This window comes from Pieris napi, chromosome 4 (genome assembly GCF_905475465.1).
Source record: "Pieris napi chromosome 4, ilPieNapi1.2, whole genome shotgun sequence".
In the NCBI taxonomy this organism is placed as follows: domain Eukaryota; kingdom Metazoa; phylum Arthropoda; class Insecta; order Lepidoptera; family Pieridae; genus Pieris; species Pieris napi.
Window position 1 is genome coordinate 1,330,141 of NC_062237.1, and position 22,949 is coordinate 1,353,089.

General features: G+C 30.5%; 1 protein-coding gene across 2 annotated transcripts in view; it reads left to right on the forward strand.

The window, feature by feature from the left end:
- The window catches only part of LOC125048911 (mitochondrial cardiolipin hydrolase-like), a 138,116-nt gene that overhangs the window by 43,458 nt on the left and 71,709 nt on the right, over nt 1-22,949 (forward strand). For both annotated transcript variants that reach the window (XR_007116894.1, XM_047647874.1), the window contains one exon: nt 12,382-12,421. The gene's annotated coding sequence lies outside the window, so the exon portion shown is untranslated. The remainder of the gene's footprint in view (nt 1-12,381; nt 12,422-22,949) is intronic.

Here is a 22,949-nt window from a genome sequence, read left to right on the forward strand (position 1 = left end):
TACAAAGTTAGTAATTGAACAAAAATATATTATTATCATGTTTTTAATTAATTTTGTTCTCTTATATAATATCATTGGTATTAACGTATGTATTATGTTATCAACACACCATTTTGAATTTTTTTTTAAACTAATAAAAAGTCACTTTAATAATACATATCGTGAACCTACTTATTTTATTTATAAACAATCAAATATTTTTTTCAATAATCTGTTACTAAAATATAAATAGTGGTTGCTTAGAGATTATACAGCATTGTATAGATAATTATTTCGGAATTTTTTAATGTATTCCTGGCTAACAAATTTTTTGCCTCAAAAAAGTTATCACATTTTTTTAAAGTTTTATTATTAGCGCCTGAGTGAAGTTAGAACACCTAAAATTGCACTAACGAACGCAATAAATTGTGCAACATATGCCAAGTTCAGTATGAGTTATCGCTCCAATAATCCGCGATACAAATCTACGTATGTCTCATTTTTGCTTCAATTTAAACATAATTAAAGTATACGGGTAACGAAATTGCAGTAACGATAACGGCAATGTATAATTTTGCGGATTGGATATTGGGGTCGGAATTGGCGGTTTTATATCGAGTTTTACTTGGGGGCATGTTCCCAGATGTTTTGTTGTTGAAGTTAAGATATATTTGGGGCGTGTGGGAATGTTCGCGAACTAAGAGAATGTGATTTTGGATATGATGACTGAATTATTTCGTTGATTAGATGATGATCCTGATTCTATTGGATAGATTCTGGTTGGTGAGTCTCTGGCAGTTCTTAAGGCAGTTTATAGCATTGAAGTAATTCGACTTAGGGTCCTTCAAGAAAAGAGTGTGCCAATTCTTAAAAAAACCGGTAATGCACTTGCAAGCCTTCTGGCAAAGTGAGTGTCCATAGGTGGTGGTATCACTTAACATCAGGTGAGCCTCCTGCCCGTTTGGCTCTTATTACATAAAAAAAATTTACACTATCGTCTCCGTATGCAAAATCCTTTCTTATTTCTTTTAATTGAACTGATAATTGTGTAGGCTATGAATTGAAGGATGTTTCAATTGAAAGCCTATACAACCTTTTACGATATCACAATTCAAATATATTGCATATACTGACCCTGATTAATATTGAGTACTATTAGTACTAATTTAAGTGGTCTTATATGCAAATCCACTGGCTCAAAAGTATATGGGACATACATATAGCAATCACTATAAGTATTGTTAAGAGAAGCGTAAAAAGAATTTATTATTGTTTAATATTTGACAATCTATGAACTAATACGACGAAATCGACAAAAATCACGTTTAATAACATTAAAAGCCGTGGCAGCTGCGTTGGCCTAGTGTCTTTAGCGGTCGTAGATTCGAACCCCGTGCACCAATGGGCTTTATTTCTATGTGCGCATTTTAAGATTCGCTCGAACGCTGAAATAAAACATCGTAAGGAAACCGACATGCCTTAGATCCCGAAAGTTGACGGCGTGTGTGAGGCACATAAGTCTGATCACCTACTTGCCAATTAGATTGACAAATTATCATTAAACAGATACAGAAATCTGAGGCCCAGACCTAAAAAGCTTATTAAAATAATCCAGAGCAGTTAGACGGAGAAGATATGCGGATATACACATAAATAACCCAAAAGCCGACACGTCTACCATCTAAAAATTAATTTATAATATCGTTATTAGAAAATCAAACAATTGAGTGTTACAATACACTTATCAATAACTCAACAATAAATTGAAATGTCAAAATCGAACAAAAGTTCTCAAAATCTTGAAAAGGTGTGGTCAGTGTCCATCTGTTTGAGGCAGATGTTTTAATTATGCGGGCGTGAATTATGACGTTATTTAAACGATTTTTTGTTTTCATTTGAAATAATAATTAAGCGTGAAAGTTTTCAGAAATATTTATGTTATTATGGCTAAACAGCTGTTAATGTACTAAATTTGATCGGATGGATCTCTGTTACTATGGTGACGATTCAATGAGAAATTGGTAGCCATGGTAACAAATATTTAGTCCATATATTAATAAAACTTTTGTTTCGAGATCTATGCAATTAAAATGCATATACAGTAATCCATACAAAACGGTAGACCCGGACCGCGTTGTAGGAAATCGCGTTGTAGGAGTATTTTATAAAATCAATTTAAACAGGTGTAATAGTATGCAAAACTAATTATGAACTAGACATTGTAAATTTCACACTATAGAAATAAAACTTGAGATATCTCCTCATTATAGGGGGATAATATCGCGTTATATAAGGGACGGTAATCACGTTATATGAATTTAGTTTTTATATAAAGTTCCATAAGCCTAGTTTTAATAACACTTTTCACTTTAATAAAATTTTTAACTATAACATAAGAAATTAACATTACATTTAAGAAGGATAAAAAATACTACCGCAAAGTATGTTTAGTTTATTATGTCCTATACACATTTTATGATGATGCTTGTTTAGCATTCGTAACTCTACCCCATTCGAATATGGATTGCACAAAGATGACCAATTACGAAGTTATTATGAGTTCTAACAATAGGTCACCCGCATGAGAATGTTGCCACGTGTCGGATTAGACGGGTGGAGTTTCATATATTAAATAATAATATAGTTCTTTAGTGGTTTAGTTAGCATAAATATGTATTACAATATAATTGGCTAGAGCTCCCTTAGTAGTTCAAGAAAGTAAGATCAATACAACTTTATTGAAAAAAATAAATATATATATATATAACATAGGAGCATTATTAGCCAGGACCTAAAGTACAACGGACCAAATGGGCGACTAAAAGCACTGAGTCCACTCTACATACATAGAACAATTATAATAATTTCTATTTGAACAGAGCAGGTTCAAAATGTGTTTCTTTTGTAATGTAATATCCAGGAGGTTAACGAGAAGGCGCCCTGGTGTTAAGTGATACCGACGCCCATGGACATTCACGTTGTCAGAAGGCTCGCAAATGTGTTGCTGTCCTTTCAAGAATTGGTAGGCTCTTTTCTTTTTTATTTGGTGCTTAAGATTAGGGCGGTAAAGTTGTGACATTAGCGCTACGGAAATTGAGAGAAACAACACAGAGTGCCGGCGGTGAAAATATTCCGAAATCTTTCAATACTAGGAAACCAATCTGTTCAACATTCTATCAATTATTTATGAATATGAATTATCGTTGTGGCGCACAGCGCTTATCAGACAGATAATGGGGGGTCGCGACATCTAGAGGAATGCATGGAAAAATTTCAAGGAAACGAAAACGGTCCTTATCGTATAACCCTTATCAAAGGAACCGAATATTTAAATTTTAAACCAAATAATTTTTTCAGTCTTATGTTTTGTCACATTTGTTAGTAAGTGTAAGTTCGTGGTACAGAGTTCACTAAAATTTTAGCTTTTTGGTGGAAACCCTATTTGGCGTGTGAAATTGGATTTTTAAAACTATTAAAATATTTGTTGTTTGTTGGGTCCCATGTTACAAAAACACGTACTTTCCTATTTTATTCTATAAAAAGTTATCCCATCTTGCAGTCAAAACATAACCGACACAATTGGAGATTAGGGTGTTTACATAGGACTTCCATTCACACTACAATATAGTTCGCGGAAGGTCCGATTAGTTTCCGGTTTCTCTTATGTCAGGGTTTTGTTGTTAAACAAAATGTTTTTATAAATATGCCATTTTAATACAGTCGGCGGTGGCTTATTAGAACAAGCGGTTTGCCTTTTATACCCAATAGCTATGTAATGTATTGTTCCTATCACATTTTGTATATTTAAAATAAAATACCTTTAAAGTACAATTATGTAATTATTTGACGAATAAGTATGTATTAAAAGTAGCCCACAAACTTTTTAAATTTATTTTAGTTTCAGTTTTATATAAATTTATCAATTAATATTATTACTTTGCAGTTTAAGAATATATTTGTGTGTTTTTAAATATATTTCGATTAGTTTATTTTTATACAAAGACATTTATTTATTTACAGATTATTATGTATGGCCTAATTTTAACTAAAAATATTATACAATGAAGCGATTTTTATAAATGAAGAAGAGACATGAAGATCTTCTAAAGATAACATTAAAAATAGTGTAATGTTTTTTTTAATGAGAATATTTATATATATATATATATTATGAATTAAATTAATGATGAATGAAACTCAAATGTGTTGCTGTAATATGTATTTTAAGAAACAACATTTACAGTTTGTAATTTTACTTGGAAACAATCATTTTTATCCTATTTTTTTTACTATCCAAAATGTTCTACCAAAAAAATATTCGGATTAAAATTCATATGACCGACCTAAATTCGCATTATTTCCTCAGACTAACAAACAAATTAAATGAAACATCAGTTAACACAATAGAAAAATCTAATCTAAAATATATATTTATATCTGTTTACATATTATATCTTATTAATAAAAATTGTGTAGGACCATTCATATTTCTAGACTGATCTTGCTTTTTAATAAAATTATTACTCAGACGCTTCATAACGCTAATAAATTAATTATGATAATTTACATCTTAATGAGTTAATTTAAGACATTTTAAAAGCTTACCAACGCTTGGCTACACTGGCTACAGAAAATTAATGTGCTCTAATGCCAGTCATTTAGCTATTTTAACGTTCAAATTAGCACACGTTCTAAGAAAATGCAAAATTTTAAGATGAAAGTTTAAGGGTAAGTTAAGTTATAAGGGTAGCACCGTGTTCACTGTGTTCAGACCGTTAATTTGTACTGGATAAAGAAGCATGTAGTATTGTATTTAAATAAGCTTAATGTACCCATAAAACAAATGAAAACACCAAAAAGAACCACAGACCATACACAGTAGCAAAATCGTTTAGCATCCATTTTTGTCTGTTAACAGTAATCTTGACCGCTGTTCAACCGTCGTAGTTAAAGAATCGATTTATTGTCAACATTAAGAGACAATGCGCTTTAATACCGTATACAGTTACAAAAAGATTGACGCGACATAAAATTAACTCATAATATTGGAACCGGAGTCATTAACCAGTCATTTGTCAACCGAAAAAAAGTGCATGTTCTCAGAAATGTTGTAACCAAAATGCGCGTATTTGGATGAACAAAACAATGTGTGTATATATATATATATTTTTTTTTTTAAGACTATTCACACCAATTGACCTAGTCCCATGCTAAGCTGGTGAAGCTTGTGTTATGGGTACTAGGCAACGGATATACATACATATTATAGATAGATAGACATATAAATACATATTTAAACACCCAAGACCTAAGCACAACACCAAATGCTCATCACATCGATGTTCGTTTCAGCCGGGGATCGAACCCGGGACCCATGGATTCGCAGTCAAGGGTACTAACCACTAGAACAATGAGTCGAAACCCAAAAAACTGTAAATATGTCGCATGGTGGAAGGATGACGATATATTTAGGTTGATTTTTGATAATTATAATAGATTCAGGCTTGAAACTTAGCGTTATGGGTGACTCGTATGTCCAATCCAATGGACTTTCAACTGACTTCAAAAACACTAATGGCAAGCGTAAAATTTCTTAAAAGTCGTCAACGTACTCGCGAACTTTCAGTGCAGTGTCACTTAAAATCAGCTGAGCGATCTGCCCGTTTGCCCTGTTCAATAAAAAAACCGAAGAAGGTTACTAAGTACTGAGCATTGGATTGATCGCGAATTGTGATAAATGTGTAGTTTATAAGATCTAAACTGACATGCGGTGAGCAACGATATACTGTTTGATATGGGTTCATTCAAGCGGCATTGCCCTCCAACCAAAAGGGAATCTCTTAGAGATAAATTCAAGGAAGTTAATATACTCACCTTTCCCTCGCAATATATTTATGAAAATATTATATATGTATACAAAAATAGTGATAAGTTTACTAGAATAGAACATACGCACAATGTTAATACACGGAACAAACGCAGGCTGCAATTTCCCCGTACTAGACTATCTAAAGTTAGTAATTCTTTTTTGGGGAAAGGGATACTCTTCTTTAATAAAATCCCAGAGGCTCTTTTATCACTGCCTTACAATAAATTTATGAAATGTATTAAAGAAAAGCTGTGTAAAAAGGCTTACTATAAAGTCAACGATTATCTAGTTGATAAAAGGGCCTGGGACTAGTGCTAGACAGGCTACTTCTAATTAATTTGCGATATTTGTTTTAAATAAGTGTTGTTTGATGATTTGCTGTTTTAAAAGAGTACCGAGAGTTTTTTACGCCGGCTTTTTCTCTCGGCCTACCCCCTCTGTCTTCTTTGCCGATGAGTAGGGATGCCTTCAAATTTAATGACGTGGAATAAGTGATACATGTATCTTATGTTCCATAATAAACATATTTTATTTTTTTTATTTTTATTTGTTTTAATCCAAAAACCAAAAAACTAACGTCAGTCCAGTATATATAAAAAATGATTTAAACAAAACAGAAAGTTATATATAGCCGGTCTCTCGCTGACTGTGATTTCTGAAAAGCTTGAAACGTCGAGTAATGTAAATTCTTATAGGTTTTAAAACATATATGTTAAAGATATATATATATATATATGTACATTATATTTCAAGTCCCATCCGCTTGGCGCGACATAGCATTGGATGAAAGTGGATCGGTCGCACAAGTTTCTCATATTTTTCTTTTCCACCGATACAACTTTTTAATGGAAGAGAACAGATTGGCTAAACTTTGCGAGGGGAGCTTCCCACACCACTGCAGAAGTTGGGAATGTCTTGATAAATGTCCAAGGGGGCGTTTATGCGGTTTAATAAAAAGTGACGCTATTAGGGGCTTTATTTAAGAAGTTTCTCGTGTTCATTATGAGGTTTTTATGGATGCGTTGTCGTCGAAATTAGCGCTCTTATTCAAGATACCCTCCTGAAAAGTTGGTGGTTATTATTAAGTCATTTGGACTTGTGTGTGAGCTTCCGAATTTTTTAAGTATTAGTTATATTTATTAATATTAGTACAGATATTAATAAATATAACTAGGTCGCAGAGTAGTGATGGCCTAGTGGCTTCGGCATGCGACTCTCATCCCTGAGGTCGGAGGTTCGATCCCCGGCTGTGCAATGTACTTGGACGAATGGATTTTAAGTCTTTGTGCGCATTTAAAATTCGCTCGAACGATGAAGGAAAACATCGTGAGGAATCCGGCACAAGAGGCTGATCACCTATTAGATTGAAAAATGGTCATGAAACAGATACAGAAATCTGAGACCCAGACTTAAAAAGCTTGTAGCGGCACTGTTTTTTGTCTATTAAGTAAAAATAGGTCTGAAATACATTTTCCGATAAATTTTCGTTGTCTTAAAAGATTTTTCCTTAACGAACCTATCCGAATCCAGACAGGCAGAATTTAATTCTAACCTTGTCTGGCCCAGACTTGGCCTTTGGGATGAGGGTTTCAGACATTGCAATGATTAAAATAGACATCAAGATCTTAATTGGTGTTTTGAATGACATACGTAATCTAATAGGGTCCAAGGAAACACAACGCCCGTGTTCTTGAGTAATTCGTGCCTAGGGCACACACACAAGTTAAAATTTATGTCTTAACTTCGATATATGATTTAGACAGTTATAATCCAATGGTAAATTTTTAGTTTAAGTAACTATTATTATCGTTACAAGAATTGTATTATACTTTTCGGAAATGTATTTCGATTAGGAATCCTGGTCTCTGTTAAAATACCTAAAAAGTTTATAAATCTATACCAAAATTAAAAAGAATGTTTGAAAAACTCAAAAACTATTTAAAAGTTCCTTTACAAAATAAAGAAACACCCTTAATAAGATTATTGTCCGACCTTTAATAAACAAATTTTCCAGTTATTCAAAGCCATGACAGGCAGCTAGATATAATTCATTAGACTATGTTATTGTTGATAAATATCATATAAATGTATTCGCAGAACAGAAATATCCACTTAAAATAAAAGCAAACAATTTTTTTACGCACTCTATATTCGTGTCCTGTGTTGCGGTCACCCAAAGTGACTTCCATTTGCCTTTGAGGTAAACAAACCTCTGTTTCATATAAAATACACGGTTTACGGCAATCGTGATGATGATAACGCGAACAAGTGAATTTCAAATAGTCTTGCTGAGTCATAAGCGATAGGGCTGATTTATGCGTCTGTTTTGGTGGTATGTTTTCTTAAGGCTATTATGGAATTTATATCTTGCAAAACGTAAAGGAAATTGGAGTGGAGTGTGTAGGGATTTTTATAGGCTTTAGTCTATGTGAACAATGGCAGTAATGCAACGTGCATATTGTTCAGGATTAGTGATTCTTCATGTGGATTTTTTTTTACTAGCTGACCCGGCAAACGTTTTGACATGTATATTAATTCTAGGAAACATTTTTTTAGTTCAATAAAAATAACTATCTACTATAATAAAAAAAAGGATGTAAAAATAAAAAATATTGATCGTAGGGAGGTGAAAATTAAGGGTTGTATGTATTTTTGTGTGCTGTATCATAAAAAATAAAAACAAAAGAATGTCTCTAAAAAAAATTTAGTTTAAGATTCGAAGACCTAACCGATAAGCACACAAAATCGGTCGAGCCATTTCAGAGGAGTTAATTTACAAACACTGTGACACGAATTTTATATATATATTAGATTTAGGTAGTAGTTTTTGGTGTACAGATTTAAATTAAAACTGTTGAAGTGTATAGGGATTATAATAGGGTTTAGTCTATATGAACATTGACAGTAATGTAAAGTGCATACTGGCCAATTTTCTAGGGCAGTGAGATTTGCAAGCTGTTTTTATATTTTTATTAAGCATGATACAGTCCGTTGCTTAGGAGGCACGAGACAGCAACAGTTGTGCAAGTCTGTCATTGATTATTAGTAGATGATTAGTCTTCTGTGCCGATGCAAGCATGCCTAGTTTCCTCGAAATGTTTTCTTTTACCATACGTGCATAGCTGGCATTCGCATTCGAATATTATGATTTAGCGGTCTATAATTTAATATTAAATATTATCGGTGTGTAGGCTGTTAATCTAATATGGCTATATAAACACTTGGGTTTTGCGATCTAATTTTGTTTTCGGTCATTCGGTCAGTATTATAAAAATGGATTGGAAATTTCGTCACCGATTGAAAATTCATACGTATAAGGTCAACCATATACAACAGACTAACATTAAGCCCGTTTATTTATATTTCAAGTTTACATTGACGTCATTATTAAGTTATATAATAAGATCAGAAGGTATTTAATTATTTTTATGTACTACGTTCATCAATATCGATTCCTATTACCGCTAAAGATCATATAAAGTCCAGCAAATGTAGTATAAAATAAATAGTATATATGTGTTGAGTGTTATATCTTTATATCAAATCATATAAATTACATATATAGTATATATATGTGTATTTATATAATATTTGAGTCATTTGATCAAAATACTGGGACATATAATACATAAATATATCATAGGAATTGAGCTCTATAACGATTGATTTAATAAGAAAAGACAGTGACGGTAGTAAGTGAGTAGTTTAATTTACGATTGGATCTATAGTGAAACCCATAAATAATAGACTTCTGTAGTGTAACCCATTTTGACAGTTCAAATATCTGGATATCAATATTATTTTCTATATAATTGGTTTTTGCTGGGTTCGCCATAGAGGATTTTTACAAGAATATTTCGTACATTTTTGGTAAATCCATACTAATTTAAAAATTTGAATTTCAAATGAAATAGAATTTACTTATAGCAACCGAATAGAAGGGCGTGTAGGGCAATGAACTGAATTCCCAGAAAAACTAGAAAATCTTGGCAAACCGTCACTCTGGAATTAGTCGGTGACGAGAGATCTTTGAATCGCTGACGAGTCATGTGGTAGAGCAGTGAACTGCGCCTACCTATTTCATGTAATGTTCACTGGCCTCAAATAAGACGATATCCAACGACGCGAATAAGTATATCACGCTGATCAGTAGCAGTACCAGTAAACTTCTAGAACAGTGTCTGACCGATCAGGGTCGATGATACTGATGCCTGTAATTTTAAACTTTGTTATTCCTTGGTAGCTAATGCAATAGGCATATAGTTCATATATAAGTAATAGAAACAATAGATACTTAGAAAAATTATGCATGCCAATTTCCACACGATGATATCATTCACCTTTCGAGCGAATGTTATGAATGAGCATATAGAAAGTAAGTCCATTGGTGCACAGCTGAGGATCGAACCTACGAAATCAGGGATGAGAGTTGCACGCTGAAGCCTCTAGGCCAACACTGCTCTATATATGATAAAATAAGTAATAATAACTTTAAAAAAGTGCTTTCTGTATAAAGTTTTTTTGTAAAGATGGATGAATGTTTCAAGGAATTAATGCGACGTAATTATTATTACTATTTATATATGTTTTTCTGAGTCCAGCGCGCCAAGTAGGCGCTTCGAAAAATATGGAGTTTATACAAATTTTAAACGATTCGTGCTAACCATAAATACTTAAAACACAATTTTTCAATTAGGTTAAATTAAGTTAAATACCGTAAACGACAGCCTAGTTAAAGAAAACGTGTCCTTTTTGCTGCACTTCCACTGCATACACTGCAAACTGCATTGCACCAAAACGCCTGCTATGCAACGATAGATTTATTTCGTAGGCTTCTAAACGCCATCATTAGGGGGAGTTTTTGGATATAATACGTTTCAAATGCAAAAGGAATATTAGTGCATGGTATTTTTTATGTAATAGACATTCAAATAATAAAATAAATTTGCTTTTATGTGTTGAGATGTACCTATAGTATTAGACAGAGAACATATTATTGATTCATTGTTCTGTGTGGTTTTTATATAAATGAATGATTATGTACAAGTCCAATTTTTCCTAGGAAAACGGACGGCCTATATGTTTCTAGTATTGACAACATTTGTATTACTAAAATGGTTTGGGGTTATCAAGGGATCCGAAATAATTGCAGACCAATTACATAAACAGTTTGTTAGATCGGCCATTATTATAAGTATAACATTCATTCAGAGCGGCAATGCTCCGAATTTGCCAGGTCGTTGCACCGAGATTTCTATAGAGATAAGTTTTTGTTTTGCTAATGGTTACAAGATATTATGGCGAACAGCTCCTTGGTATTAGTAAATGAAGTTAATATTTTATTAATCGGGCAATATATTTTACAATTTGTTATCTGTAAATAATAAATACAAATACTAGAACACTAAACAAAACTAACCTTAATTTTTCGTAAACAATTGTATGGATGGATTAATAAATAAAGCTTTAATAATAATAATAATATGTGTATATTTGCTCATAGATACGTAATGTTGCTACGAACATGTAAAATAAAAGTATAATATAAAATTAACGATTATCTAGATAAAAAGGGCCTGGGGCTAAAGCTAGACAGGCTACTTCTAATAAAATTTGCGATATTTGTTTTAAAATAAGTGTTGTTTGACATAATCATTTTGTATGATGATTTGCTATTTTAAAAGAGTACCGACAGTTTATTACGCCGGCTATATCTCTCGGCCTACACCCTCTGTCTTCTTTGCCGATGAGTAGGGAAGTCTACCTATTCAAATTTAATGACGTGGAATAAGTGATACCTGTATCTTATATTCCATAATAAACATAATAATGAAATATGTTGTCATGATAAATTATTGTTTTTTTATATAAATAAATTGAAAAAATGTGTTGCCATGGCAACGGCTGTCAACACAAATGTTTGAGTTAGTAATACTCACTAAATTTGCATGAATGAATGCACTGTTATGCGCAAAAGAACTTTTGTTATATATAGATATTAACATGAATAATGGTATTATCAGATGTATGTTTATTTATTTATTTCGTATGCCTACAGCTAACATAAATTATATGTCACAAAAAACAGTTATACCATACATGTAGCCAAAGATGGAATTCAAATTATACAAAAAGGTTCAACGATTTATTTAAGGAAAAAATTAATAAATACATTACATACTTTACATTTAATAAACTAAGTAATACCTAATTCGGCTGTGTTGTGTTATGGTATAAAAGTATGTACGTCAATATGTGTATGTTTAGTATACTCATGATGCTGGTAATTTAGCGCTATGGATATTTTAAATACTCCCTTTAAACATATACCGAAAGCTTAAACAAGTTAATTGGAATGATGGCTTTGGAGATTTTTTAAAATATTTGTATGTTTGTACGATGATTTCTTATTAGAAAAGCAATTATTTTAATTAGATTTAGTGTCGCTTAGCCTAAATGTAATTAAAGCTTGAATTAATACTCAAAATAGATATAAATAAATCGATTAATAAAATTCCGTGTTCTCATTTCAGATTCACCGGGTTCAGCCACCGATAACCGTCTGATAACGAAGTGAGTACTTAGTTTTTGATATTATTTTTTTGCGCGTTGTCAACCGCGGTTCGGTGTTATTCGCGTAAAGTTAACGTTTTGAATATCGTTGTGATGTGATACTATATTTCATTGTTTCGTATATAATAAACTGTTGGGTGTATGATTTTTAAATATTTAATAAGTTTATAGCTAAGTGTAGGTTAGAGAGAGAGTAGAGAGCATTTTATAATGAACTTACGGAAGGTCAGGTCGCAAACGCGAACGCAATCAAATTATGTATTAACACTTAGGAACATTAAATATATTTAATTTATTATAATTTTATAAGAATTTCTTTTTGGTATTAGTTTTGAATAATGAAATATGGCTGGAGATAGCAAAAAATATAAAATTGAATGCCTTGGCTTTAACCCGTGGGGGGTCCATAATACTTACTGTTAATGTCTTGTCTTGTTTGTATTTAATCGAATAGTATAAAGCTATATTATAATTAGTTTGTAATATGTGTAATAAATTTCAGAATTATCATCAAAGAAACTCAGTTAACATATTTAAAGCTCTATTAACGTAATAAAGTTATAATTTTTTAACAAGATATATAATTACATATTTAATATCGAAATAGTTTAAAGAAACGATAACGATCTTTACGCGAATAAGTATTTCTGATAGTTTCGGTAATAATCGAAGAATCGAGACGTGTGAATGGCCGATTTAATTTGTTGCTATATGCATGAGATTGCGAATTCGGTAATAATATTTAGGCCGATTGTGATATGAGTTTAACCCTGGTGACATTTGCATTTTAAAATTGATAAGTTTTGGATACCTACTCGTATGGAATATATGGATACCTGCAGCTGAGTTTCATCAGTTTAGTTGAGGCAGATTACGAAATTTTACCCGTATCAATGTCCGATGTTCCGTAACTAAGCGTTTTTTTAGGGTTATGTGGAATCAGCTGCCACGTCACTGAAGTATTTGCGAACTAATTCGATTTAGAGTTTAGAAAAGAGCGTACGAATTCTTAAAAGGCAACGCACTCGCAAGCCCTTTGCCATTGAGAGTGTGTTTCTAATATTATTATGTATATATAAACACACTAGCAGTTTAATAAGCTGATGCGCGTGTATTTTGAGATTTGGAGAAACTATCTAATCTATTTTTAAAGGAAAAATCGTTTTTTTTTAAAGTATGTACGCTATTAAAAATTGTCAGAGTTACAGCTCAATATTATGCGTTTCATTGATAATCTTTTTAGATTTTTTTCGTGTTGGTTAAAAAGAAATTGTATTGAACATTATAACTAAGACAATATTTCATATCAATAAATCGCGGTTTTATTAAAAAAATATTTTTGTAAATCAATTAGTCAATTCTTAGTTCAAAGAACTGAATAACGAACGTTTGATAAAAGCTAAGTCCAAGTTTATTTATTTATTTACTAGCTGACCCGGCAAACATTGTTTTGCCATGAATATTATTTCTAGGACACATTTATTTAGTTCAATGAAAATAACTGTCTGCTATAATAAAAAATAGGGATTGATCGTAGAGGGCTAAGGGTTGTTTGTATTTTTGTATGCTGTATCATAAAAATATATAAAAACAAATAAATTGTCCAACAAATAAATAAAAAATGTATAGTTGGGACCACCCTTAACATTTTTGTAGATGAAAAATAAATGTTTTCCGATTCGCAGACCTAACCATGAAATTAATGAAAATAGGTCGAGCCATTTCGGAGGAGTTTAATTACAAACACCGTGACACGAGAATGTTATAATATATGTATTAGATAAGCTCTAAATAAACGTGTATGCATAAAATTATACAAGAAAATATGACATCACAGATATATTAGAACATAAGCATAGGTAGCAAGGGAAGAATTAAACAAGCAACCACAAAATAAAAAATAAAATAAAAAAAGTAATAATATCTAAAACTAAAAAATAAACTTAAACCTCATTAAGAGCTTCATAAACTAAGTAACGGTAAGTTGAAAGATTCTAAACTATATCATATTAATGAATATTAGTTACAAAAATACTAGAAAATAAAGAACTAGAATGCATTTTTCGTTAAACCATTAAAACCATGACTCATGAGCAGAAACCCTTAGAATTTTTTTATCACATTAGCGATCTATATCTAAAGTAATAAATCAAAGGGTGCAAATTTGAAGCAATTTCAACATTCGGACTTGGCCATTGTTCATTGTGATAGATGGTGTGGCGGTCACGAAGTCGCAAGTTATGACTTTATTCCCGCTTAAAGTTTAATAATGAAGTGTTTATTGAGGAGCGTGGAGCTTTGTTAATTATCCCAAGTTCAGTAGTTCAGTATAGTTAGAAATTTGCCAAAGCTTTTCACAACTATAAAGGGATATTATTAATATAGCCTTAACTTATTCTTATTATATAGTTTATTCGTTATATGCTAAAGTACAATTATTTTTTGAAGTGAAACTTTATTAGGAGTCACGAAGATGTGCAGCGTTTTTGTCGAAGAAAAGGGAGAGAGCTATTGAGACCGATTGAGTGTGAGCGAGAAGGGTGAATTACCTTACGAACATTCTATTTTTAAAATTATAACTTCGTTAAGAGAATTTATGAATTTATATTAGTATTTTATATTTTATGCAAAATAATTTATTGAAATCTCAAATGACGAATTGTAAATTAAAATGCCACGTGTTTTTATTCTCGAAGAAATAAATTTATAATTTGTATTAATTTTCGACACTTTTAATGTTTTAATGACAATTAAATTCGTTAATATAAAGCTGTTTATATTTAGTACATAACTTAGTTAGAAACTGTAAATCTTAAGTATTTTAAGAATATATAATTTTTTATATGTTCTATAATCGTTATAAATAATCTAAATAAATTTTTAAAATCATCATTATAAAGAATACGAAATTTTACCCGTATCACCTCGACGTCCGATGATGAAACTCAGCTGTAGGTATTTATTAAAAGGAAAAATTGTGTTTTAATTTTTCCTCTTTCTGATATTTGCATAGTAATACAGAAATACCTCAATGGAATATATAATTACATTTATTAAAACAAAAAACTATCGACATATCAATAACAAGAAGTATTAGGCTCGATCAAAATTATGAAATAATTAAAAGCTATTCAGATCTCAACGCCCATAAATGGTTCTATTATTAAAATGTATGCGAACTTTCGAACTTTTAAAAGCTTATTGTAACGATGTATGTCGCACGTTTATATGCTTTCATACTTTAAGGAAAGTCGCCAGTCCAGTGCAACATTCCAATGGAAACAATAGTACAGTCGGCGATAAATTGCATTTCCCCCGCGGACCCAAAGTTATTACGAAGATTAACTTGTTGCTAACTTTATGTTATGACTGTACCGGTCGACGTTGACGAGTGAAACCTCCATTATTTATTAATAAATAATAATTGCAAGGAAATAACTCCAATGCTGTAAATTATATTAAACCGCAAGCTTATTTATAGCTAATAAATATGAATGGAATTTGTGTTATTGTTGTTATGGTGAATGGGATATTTGATATTTTAAAAAACTATTTAGATTATTTAGTGAGCAGTGTGAGGCTTTGGCGTGCGATTCTCATCCCTGAGGTCGTAGGTTCGATCCCCGGCTGTGCACCAATGGATTTTCTATCTGTGTGCGTATTTAAAATTCGCTCAAACGGTGAAGGAAAGCATCGTGAGGAAACGGACATGTCTTAGACCCAAAAAGTCGACGGCGTGTGTCTGCCTACTTGCTTATTAGATTTGTTTAACTTATATTATTTATTATTGACTAATAACAAATTATTATTTGTAATTTTGTGAATAATTCAAGATAAATTTAGATATAGATTCAAGATATTCCTGTAAACACATTTCATGATTTTTAATTGTTAATTGTTATTCCTAAATTTCTTAAGATTTACAGCTTCTAACTCACTACTTAATATAAACAACTTTATACGCCGATAAATAAAATCTTCGCATATTAATATTGCGTTGGTACAAATAAAATCATTTTAATCCAGACTAATTGGTCACTAGCAAAGAAAACAATAAACAAACGTTTAGTTCAGGGACACTTGGGTAGTTGACTTATGATACAATATTTATTTCACTAAAGAATTCCGATGTCTGAGCTCGCCTGGCCACTCTTGATCAACAGTTAAATACTAATAATATATACAAAATCTCAATGTTTGATTAAATTAAAGTCCAAGTTAGTATTAGATAGGCGATTCGACTAATCTGTGACCGTTTTGTATCTCTTGTCTGACGTTTGAATATTTTTAATTTTGGATTTTTTTGAGCGCTACAACGCTTTAAAAGCCATGTTTAATACTGATTACTCTTGATAACACTATGTTTTATATTGTAATTAAATGTTTGTTTGTTATAAGTAAAATTATGCATTTTCTATTTTATTTAGTTTATACGATTTAGGGACCCTTTTAAGTGCAATCAATCAATCGTCCGTCCATATCAAACTTAACACTTTTAAGACGTTAGAAATTGTATCGAAAATTGTATTATTTTTTAAATTTTACAACTTAACTATTTTTTTACAAGTTGACACATTTATCTCATCTATGTACTGTCAAATAGCCGATATCACGTAATTGTAGTACGTAGTAATTTTGTGCCAGGCCTAGTTTAAATTTATTTTTACTATATAAACGCGAAATCGATTATGACTTATCACGATGTACGGAATGAACTACAACTAAACTCAACAACAACACTAAAGTCTAGTAGATTGATCTTTAAATTAAAAATAACTATGGGCAGTGGATAATTTGATTTCTTATTTATTATCTTACTTTGAAAGTGGTAAAACTTGTATGAGAATCCACGCTAGATTTAATAATGCTGTTGAAAAATGATACGTTGATATTTGAGATGATTTTTTTGTATAAAAGCTGCGGTCTTGCGGTCCAGGCTATAATATGCTTTTACCACGCTTGCTTTTTTCGTTACTGATATGCTAATTAGATCTTTAATGTACATAAAACATAATATAGATTTATATCTAAAAATCATATACAAGATTATTGTTGTTACAAATCCTAGCTCCACCAAGCTGGAACCCGCTTTAGAAAAAACTTGATTTTTCTAAATTTACTTTTATCTACAAACGATGCTAGTGAATGTAGTAAACTTTATTTTTTTGTAGTATCATTAATTGCGCCGAAAAAATAATTAATACCGCGCAAAGCAGGAAATATTACAAATAATTCAATAAAAAACTTTAAAACGGGTGCTAAATTGTTTGTAGTTTATTGTAGTGACAAAAAAAAATTTTTTTTACCCCACTTTATTAAAAACTACGGAATAAATGCTAAAATAACGGAACTATGCAAAAAAAAAGACACCGACTCAAAAACTATAAACGATGCTCATAAATGTAGTATACTTTATTTTTTTGTAGTATCATTAATTGCGCCGAAAAAATAATTAATACCGCGCAAAGCAGGAAATATTACAAATAATTAAATAAAAAACTTTGAAACGGGTGCTAAATTGTTTGTAGTTTATTGTAGTGACAAAAAAAATTTTTTTACCCCACTTTATTAAAAACTACGGAATAAATGCTAAAATAACGGAACTATGCAAAAAAAAAGACACCGACTCAAAAACTATAAACGATGCTCATAAATGTAGTATACTTTATTTTTTTGTAGTATCATTAATTGCGCCGAAAAAATAATTAATACCGCGCAAAGCAGGAAATATTACAAATAATTCAATAAAAAACTTTGAAACGGGTGCTAAATTGTTTGTAGTTTATTGTAGTGACAAAAAAAAAATTTTTTTACCCCACTTTATTAAAAACTACGGAATAAATGCTAAAATAACGGAACTATGCAAAAAAAAGACACCGACTCAAAAACTATAAACGATGCTCATAAATGTAGTATACTTTATTTTTTTGTAGTATCATTAATTGCGCCGAAAAAATAATTAATACCGCGCAAAGCAGGAAATATTACAAATAATTAAATAAAAAACTTTGAAACGGGTGCTAAATTGTTTGTAGTTTATTGTAGTGACAAAAAAAATTTTTTTACCCCACTTTATTAAAAACTACGGAATAAATGCTAAAATAACGGAACTATGCAAAAAAAAAGACACCGACTCAAAAACTATAAACGATGCTCATAAATGTAGTATACTTTATTTTTTTGTAGTATCATTAATTGCGCCGAAAAAATAATTAATACCGCGCAAAGCAGGAAATATTACAAATAATTCAATAAAAAACTTTGAAACGGGTGCTAAATTGTTTGTAGTTTATTGTAGTGACAAAAAAAAATTTTTTTTTACCCCACTTTATTAAAAACTACGGAATAAATGCTAAAATAACGGAACTATGCAAAAAAAAAGACACTGACTCAAAAACTATAAACGATGCTCATAAATGTAGTATACTTTATTTTTTTGTAGTATCATTAATTGCGCCGAAAAAATAATTAATACCGCGCAAAGCAGGAAATATTACAAATAATTCAATAAAAAACTTTGAAACGGGTGCTAAATTGTTTGTAGTTTATTGTAGTGACAAAAAAAAATTTTTTTTACCCCACTTTATTAAAAACTACGGAATAAATGCTAAAATAACGGAACTATGCAAAAAAAAAGACACCGACTCAAAAACTATAAACGATGCTCATAAATGTAGTATACTTTATTTTTTTGTAGTATCATTAATTGCGCCGAAAAAATAATTAATACCGCGCAAAGCAGGAAATATTACAAATAATTCAATAAAAAACTTTGAAACGGGTGCTAAATTGTTTGTAGTTTATTGTAGTGACAAAAAAAAAATTTTTTTACCCCACTTTATTAAAAACTACGGAATAAATGCTAAAATAACGGAACTATGCAAAAAAAAAGACACCGACTCAAAAACTATAAACCATGCTCATAAATGTAGTATACTTTATTTTTTTGTAGTATCATTAATTGCGCCGAAAAAATAATTAATACCGCGCAAAGCAGGAAATATTACAAATAATTAAATAAAAAACTTTGAAACGGGTGCTAAATTGTTTGTAGTTTATTGTAGTGACAAAAAAAATTTTTTTACCCCACTTTATTAAAAACTACGGAATAAATGCTAAAATAACGGAACTATGCAAAAAAAAGACACCGACTCAAAAACTATAAACGATGCTCATAAATGTAGTATACTTTATTTTTTTGTAGTATCATTAATTGCGCCGAAAAAATAATTAATACCGCGCAAAGCAGGAAACATTACAAATAATTCAATAAAAAACTTTGAAACGGGTGCTAAATTGTTTGTAGTTTATTGTAGTGACAAAAAAAAAATTTTTTTTACCCCACTTTATTAAAAACTACGGAATAAATGCTAAAATAACGGAACTATGCAAAAAAAAAGACACTGACTCAAAAACTATAAACGATGCTCATAAATGTAGTATACTTTATTTTTTTGTAGTATCATTAATTGCGCCGAAAAAATAATTAATACCGCGCAAAGCAGGAAATATTACAAATAATTCAATAAAAAACTTTGAAACGGGTGCTAAATTGTTTGTAGTTTATTGTAGTGACAAAAAAAAATTTTTTTTACCCCACTTTATTAAAAACTACGGAATAAATGCTAAAATAACGGAACTATGCAAAAAAAAGACACCGACTCAAAAACTATAAACGATGCTCATAAATGTAGTATACTTTATTTTTTTGTAGTATCATTAATTGCGCCGAAAAAATAATTAATACCGCGCAAAGCAGGAAATATTACAAATAATTCAATAAAAAACTTTGAAACGGGTGCTAAATTGTTTGTAGTTTATTGTAGTGACAAAAAAAATTTTTTTTACCCCACTTTATTAAAAACTACGGAATAAATGCTAAAATAACGGAACTATGCAAAAAAAAAGACACCGACTCAAAAACTATAAACGATGCTCATAAATGTAGTATACTTTATTTTTTTGTAGTATCATTAATTGCGCCGAAAAAATAATTAATACCGCGCAAAGCAGGAAATATTACAAATAATTCAATAAAAAACTTTGAAACGGGTGCTAAATTGTTTGTAGTTTATTGTAGTGACAAAAAAAAAATTTTTTTTACCCCACTTTATTAAAAACTACGGAATAAATGCTAAAATAACGGAACTATGCAAAAAAAAAGACACCGACTCAAAAACTATAAACGATGCTCATAAATGTAGTATACTTTATTTTTTTGTAGTATCATTAATTGCGCCGAAAAAATAATTAATACCGCGCAAAGCAGGAAATATTACAAATAATTCAATAAAAAACTTTGAAACGGGTGCTAAATTGTTTGTAGTTTATTGTAGTGACAAAAAAAATTTTTTTTTACCCCACTTTATTAAAAACTACGGAATAAATGCTAAAATAACGGAACTATGCAAAAAAAAAGACACCGACTCAAAAACTATAAACGATGCTCATAAATGTAGTATACTTTATTTTTTTGTAGTATCATTAATTGCGCCGAAAAAATAATTAATACCGCGCAAAGCAGGAAATATTACAAATAATTCAATAAAAAACTTTGAAACGGGTGCTAAATTGTTTGTAGTTTATTGTAGTGACAAAAAAAAAATTTTTTTTACCCCACTTTATTAAAAACTACGGAATAAATGCTAAAATAACGGAACTATGCAAAAAAAAAGACACCGACTCAAAAACTATAAACGATGCTCATAAATGTAGTATACTTTATTTTTTTGTAGTATCATTAATTGCGCCGAAAAAATAATTAATACCGCGCAAAGCAGGAAATATTACAAATAATTCAATAAAAAACTTTGAAACGGGTGCTAAATTGTTTGTAGTTTATTGTAGTGACAAAAAAAATTTTTTTTTACCCCACTTTATTAAAAACTACGGAATAAATGCTAAAATAACGGAACTATGCAAAAAAAAAGACACCGACTCAAAAACTATAAACGATGCTCATAAATGTAGTATACTTTATTTTTTTGTAGTATCATTAATTGCGCCGAAAAAATAATTAATACCGCGCAAAGGAGGAAATATTACAAATAATTCAATAAAAAAACTTTGAAACGGGTGCTAAATTGTTTGTAGTTTATTGTAGTGACAAAAAAAAAATTTTTTTACCCCACTTTATTAAAAACTACGGAATGAATGCTAAAATAACGGAACTATGCAAAAAAAAAAGACACCGACTCAAAAACTATAAACGATGCTCATAAATGTAGTATACTACAATAAACTACAAACAATTTAGCACCCGTTTCAAAGTTTTTTATTGAATTATTTGTAATATTTCCTGCTTTGCGCGGTATTAATTATTTTTTCGGCGCAATTAATGATACTACAAAAAAATAAAGTATACTACATTTATGAGCATCGTTTATAGTTTTTGAGTCGGTGTCTTTTTTTTTGCATAGTTCCGTTATTTTAGCATTTATTCCGTAGTTTTTAATAAAGTGGGGTAAAAAAAATTTTTTTTTGTCACTACAATAAACTACAAACAATTTAGCACCCGTTTCAAAGTTTTTTATTGAATTATTTGTAATATTTCCTGCTTTGCGCGGTATTAATTATTTTTTCGGCGCAATTAATGATACTACAAAAAAATAAAGTTTACTACATTCACTAGCATCGTTTGTAGATAAAAGTAAATTTAGAAAAATCAAGTTTTTTCTAAAGCGGGTTCCAGCTTGATGGAGCTACAAATCCTCTCCACATTTCGTTATTATTTATAAGTAATATGTATATAACGTAGGCATGTTCATTATTATATTTTATATATCTTGGTATTTCAATGTTAATATTTAAGTTCTTAATTGTAAGGAACTGGTACTTGCATTCTAGTCAGTAAATTTTTTTGTCATAGTGGTTGCCTGGAAGATATCGCTAAAAAGCGATAAGACTGCCAGTTGGTCCCCCTTTATTTAATCATGTATTTTAATTGTAATGTATTTCTTTATTAATACAACGAATTGTATGTACATTATTTGTTCCCCTCCTCTCTCCCAAAACTAACATTTTTTTCAGACTTTCGTTATCTTCTGTCATTCAGTAATGTTGCAATTAGTTAAGTGTATAATTTTAATAAACAGTTTTTATAGTGTTTATTCGATACCGCGTTGTTACGCCCAACTTTACAAGTATTCTTGTATCGACTTTGCTTCGACGGATTTTCTAACCTTGATTAATATTAGAAGAAATAAACGTTTTACTTGAAAATTTCATTTCATTTATAAGCATTACTGTGTTTGATGATTTACAAATTTGAAAAAGCGTATGTTTTTATACGTGGATTTTCCTTCTTGATATAACTTGGTAATCAATTCAATATAACATAAAATGCTGAAACAATATGGGCCATACATTCGGTGAACATCATTGCTACAATTCTATTTCCAGTTGGTCATAAGATCTTTTACAAGTTCTCTGTAAGACCATCCGATATTCTGACGCGCCATTGTTGTTAGAATAACTATGTTTTGACGTGATTTTATTGCGTACAGTCGTTGCCAGATTTGCTGTTGAA